Source organism: Cebus imitator, unplaced genomic scaffold (genome assembly GCF_001604975.1).
Source record: "Cebus imitator isolate Cc_AM_T3 unplaced genomic scaffold, Cebus_imitator-1.0 Scaffold181, whole genome shotgun sequence".
Lineage (NCBI taxonomy): Eukaryota > Metazoa > Chordata > Mammalia > Primates > Cebidae > Cebus > Cebus imitator.
The window spans coordinates 3853399-3858750 of record NW_016107496.1 but is presented as its reverse complement, the minus strand read 5'-3'; positions in this window follow the sequence as shown (position 1 = coordinate 3858750).

Sequence of the window (5352 nt, the reverse complement as noted above, 5' to 3'; positions counted from 1 at the left end):
ACTTGAACCTGGGAGGCGGAGGTTGCAGTGAGCCAAGATTGCACCACTGCACTCCAGCCTGGGCAGCAGAGCAAGACTCTCATTCAAAAAATAAGAGATGAAGTGTCCAGTGTCACACAGCTGAGCAGTAGTAGCAGAGCATGGATTTGCGTTCAGACCAGTGTGGCCTCACAGTCCTTACACTGAGCCGCTCTATTATGGCCTCCCAGAGAAGAAGCTGAGCTTCCCGGAGGTGAAGGGATTTGCCCTTCATTTCATGACTTGCTTCAGGGCTGGGACACCTACCTCAGAGAGGTCTGCAGATACTGTGAAGGGAGACAGGGCCTAGGAAAGGGGAGAGAAACAGGGAGGGTGGAGAAAAGAAGAGTCCTTCTCGTCCAAGCTGGAACTTAGGGTTTGCTGGGGTAGAAAGACACACAAGTTTGTAAGTGTCCACCTCTGGGGGTGTGCTGCTGGCCAGTAGCCACCGCCCTGGAGGCTGTGGGAGGGCTGGTGGCTGGGGCAGCCCAGATTAGCTGGGTTTTGTGTGCTGTGCCCGTTGCTAAGAAACGCTGCTCCTGCTCTCACCAGCGGAGCCAGCTCTGATTACCTGTGACAACCCTCAAGGGAGAGTGCCTGGAGAAGACACGAGGCAGGCAGGAGGGCACTGGAGAAGGCCAAGCCCTTCCCCAACAGATTTACCTGGCAGAGGGGTGGGTGTTCCTTAGCTCTCTGGTGTACTGTTGTTTTGGGTTTTTTGGTTGTTGTTTGTTTTGAGACAGGGTCTCATTCTGTTGCCCAGGCTTGAAGGCAGTGATGCAATCTTAGCTCATTGCAGCCTCAGCCTTCCTGACTCAAGTGATCCTCCCACCTTTGCCTCCCAAGTAGCTGGGACTACAGGCATGTGCCACCATGCCTGGCTAATTTTTGTATGTTTTGTAGCGACAGAGTTTCACTATGTTGCCCAGGCTGATCTCAAACTCCTAAGCTCAAGTGATCCACCTGCCTCGGCCTCCCAAAATGTTGGATTACAGGCATGAACCACTGCACCAGCCCTCTCTGCTGTACATTAGGAGCCTGTTTTCCCTGTGCCTTGCCCATGGGCTCAGAACTCCAGGACCCACAGACACACAAGGAGGGTGCAAAGGCATGGGCAGTAGTATCTGGGCACAGGCAGGGTCTTCAGGGAATGCTGATGCAGGAGTTTGGAGGGAGTTCTGCCCCCACATCTCAGCACCAAGGAGAGAGGTGGAGTGTATGTGCCTTTGTGCATCCCTCCCATCATTGGACAGGCCATCTGTGGTCGGGTGGGTGGGGCAACTCACTCACTTTCCACTGCCTTTTTAGAAAATGTCCCACATTTTCTAAATTTCCACTGCCTTTTTAGAAAATGTCCCCCCATCAGAGGGTCCTGGAATCACAGAGAACACAGGTCCTAGCTCCCTGGGAGTGCCTGTTGTGCCTATTCCACTAAAGGATTTGGGGAATCATAAAGGAATATTTTCACTTAAAGCATTAATATTTTTAGGGAGAAGTTGGTTTTTTGTTGTTGTTGTTGTTTGGTTTTTTTTTGACAGAGTCTCACTCTGCCACCAGACTGGAGTGCAGTAGCGCGATCTTGGCTCACTGCAACCTCTGCCTCCTGGGTTCAAGCGATTCTCCTGCCTCAGCCTCCCAAGTAGCTGGGATTACAGGTGCACGCCCCCACGCCTGGCTAATTTTTGTATTTTTAGTAGAGACCGGATTTCGCCATGTTGGCTAGGATGGTCTTGATCTCCTGACCTTATGATCCGTCTGCCTCGGCCTCCCAAAGTGCTGGGATTACAGGTGTCGGGTTTTTTTTGTTTGTTTTGTTTCTTAAGTAGGTTTCTTAAAGGCACAGAGTTGGCATGGCCATAGTCATTCGTACTTCTCTCTTTTTTGTTGTTTTTTGTTTTTGGAGACAGGGTCTCACTTTGTCACTACACTCCCAGGCTGGAGTGTAGTGGCACAATCTTGGCTCATTGCAGCCTCAACCTCCTGGGCTCAAGCGATCCTCCCACCTCAGCTGGCTCCCGAGTAGCTGGGACTAAAGGTACATGCCACCACGCCTGGCTAAGTTTTGTATTTTTTGTAGAGACAGGGTTTCATCATGTTGCCTAGGCTGGTCTCGAACTCCTAGACTCATGCATCCCACCTCAGCCTCTAAAAGTGCTGGAATTACAGGCATGAGCCACTGCACCTGATCAACATAATCATAATTCTTAACACAGGATCACCATATGCTGGGAGAACACTGCCCTATACTCCAAGCCTAGCCAGGTGCTCTCAGGAGTAGGGATGTATGTGCTAGTCCCTGCAGGGGGGTGTGGCTCTGCCCTCTGCAGTGGGCATCAGGGTATGTGGGTGCCTCCCTGTGTCCAGGGCCACCAGTTCAGTGACAGAGTGGGCTGTGAAATAGGAGGCATGGGGATGTGGTGGAGTGCAGCCTTGGAATGACACCTGCACCCCCAATTTCTCAGGCTCCTCTTCCTCTTTTCATTTCTTTCTTTCTTTTTTTTTTTTTTTTTTTTCTTTTTTTTTTTTTTTTTTTTTTTTTTTTTTTTTTTGAGATGGACTTTCACCCTTGTTGCCCAGGCTGGAGTGCAATGGTATCATCTCAGCTCACTGCAACCTCCATCTCCTGGGTTCAAGCAATTCTCCTGCCTCAGCCTTCCGAGTAGCTGGGATTACAAGCATGCGCCACCATGCCTGGTTAATTTTGTATTTTTAATAGAGACAGGGTTTTTCCATGTTGTTTAGGCTGGTCTTGAACTCCCGACCTCAGGTGATCCACCCGCCTCAGCCTCCCAAACTGCTGGGATTACTGATGTGAGCCACCGAACGCGGCCGTCCTCTTCCTCTTTTCTTGGGGGCCCTTAGCACAGGACCCAGAGCAGCAGAGCTCCCAGCCTCCCCAGTGCTGACTCTCTGTAGCGATCCAAGTGCTTGCTCTATGCAAGGCCCTGGCTTCCAGCATCTGGAGGCTGCCAGTGGGCACGGCGTGTCTGGGAGCTGCCTTAGCTGCTCAGGCTTTGGAGAGGGACCATCCCACAGGCGCTCGAACCATAAATGTCCAGACACAGAATCACATTGGAGCCATCCTCAGCAGACCAGGCAGGGCTGCCTCCCAGGGAGAGCTGGGTAACCCGAGCTGCTGGCAGGCCCTCAGGTCACTTCAGGAGCACAGGGCGGTCAGCTGATGCTCCTGGGGACCATTCATCACGTCTCGCAGCCCAGCCAGTACAGCCACAGCTATTTCCAGGCCTGGGTATGCAGCAGCTTATGTAACAGGCTGGAAGTCGGGGCTGGGCTGAGGGGCACTTGCGGCAGGGATGGGGCTGTGCCCACCTCCCACTGTAGGTCTTGCCCCTCAGGCCCTAGTCTCCCTGCAGAGATTTGTAGGGAGCCCACAGCTCTGGCTGCAATCCCTGTGCCAGCCACTATGCCCAGCAACACACCCCTCACTTCCTGGCCTGCAAGATGCCTGGCCACCTTCCTTCCATGGTATTGAGGCCACCAAGCAGCCTCTCCCTCGACCCTATCAGCCCTGCCCAGCCTCTGCACTCTCACCCTCCCTCCACCCTCAGAGGAAGAGCAGGTGTGTCTGCTGCTGCCCCTCCGAGAGAAACTGTGCACATTCCAGAAGCCCCCTCCCAGCTCCTGCGGGCCTAGTTTGGTGGGTGGATAAGCGGGGCTCAAATACATGTATTCCCAGTGTGACTTTAGGTGGGCTTTGTACATCTGATGAGACTCAGTTTTTTGTTTGGGAAATGGAACAATCTATCTCCCTTTTGGTGTGGCTGTGACTGTGGGGCTTTAAGAGCACATTCCAGGAGGCAGATTGTCCAGCCCTGTCTATCTGTGTAGCCTTGGGCCAGTTACTTAAGCTCTCCCGGCCTCAGTTTCCCCGTGTAGAACGGGACAGCAGTATGACCTACCTCTGAGTTGTTGTGAGGATCCAGTGAGTTTTTATGCATAAAGCACTTAAAGAGTTCCTGGCATGAGGTCAGCACCATGTAAGTGTTGGCTATAATTAGACAATGTTTGGAGATCACTTTCCTCTGCCTTGGCTCCTAATAAGCTCTTGGTGAAAGGTAGTTGTTATTTTTAACTTCTTCCTTCTCCTTCACTGTCTTAATTCCCTTTATAAATCCACCTTCATTTAGCCTTGCAACTCCCTTTAAGTACCTTCACTTCTCTCCTCTTTTGTTGTCAATCTGCTAAACTACCAATAAGGCGTGCATAAATTATATTTGTCCCATGTTTACATTCATACAATATTCTTTCCCATGCACTTCTGTCCCGACCTCACAGCAAACCCGTGAGCGAGCAATGCGGCTCATGTCATTGCCCTCATTTTGAGAGCCTGGAACAGGGTGTGATCTGTCCAGAAGCATCAGCTGCTCAGGGGTGTGTCCAAGCCACCAGTGAGGGTATCCCGACCTCGGGCACCAGAGCACACCAGATGATGCACCCAGGGCGTGCCAGCTCGGTGCTGCCAGGGCAGATTAGCGCAGGGGGCCCTCCTGCTTCCGATCCCAGCTGTGGGAGCGCCCACATTATGGGAGGAGAGGCCTGTGGGCTTTATAAATACCTCCCACCCCAGCAGGAGCCCCAGCGGTCCCCAAGTGCTGTGCGGTGGTGTCCTCTGCTGGAAACAGGCGGTACTGCTGCTTCTTATAAGGGACGAAGTGGATCCCTTCACGAATTCACGCAAAAAGCTAACTAGGGCCGCCTATGTGCCAGGCCCTCTTCTAGGAACCACAGAGGGGCAAAGGAACCTCGGAAAGCCCCGACCTTTCATGGAGGTGCCTCCTACGGGAGGGATACAGACAAAAACATATTTAAGAGAATGACACATAACGAGAAGTGCAAGAAAAACAGAGCCGGGTGAGCGGCTTAGCGAACGATAGTGGGCGCTAGCGATACGGATCGGCCAGAGACGGCTTCTCAGAGGAGGCGACAACGTTGCCAGGGATAGGAGCGAAGCGAGGCAGAGAGGCCCTTCCCCGGGGAAAGACCATGGAGACACAGGACGAGTGAGAAGTTGCTGAGATGGGGATAGTCTGGGTATGGAGGAAAAACAACGAGGCCCATGTGGTTAAGGGCAGTGCCGAAAGAGGCCGGGTGCGGTGGCTCACACCTGTAATCCCAGTGCTTTGGGAGGCCGAGGTGGGCGGATCACCTGAGGTCAGGAGTTCGAGACCAGCCTGGCCAATATGGTGAAACCTCGTCTCTACTAAAAACACAAAAATTAGCCAGGCATGGTGGCAGGCGCCTGTAATCCCAGCTACTCTGGAGGCTGAGGCACAAGAATTACTTGAACCTGGGAGGCGGAGGTTGCAGTGAGCC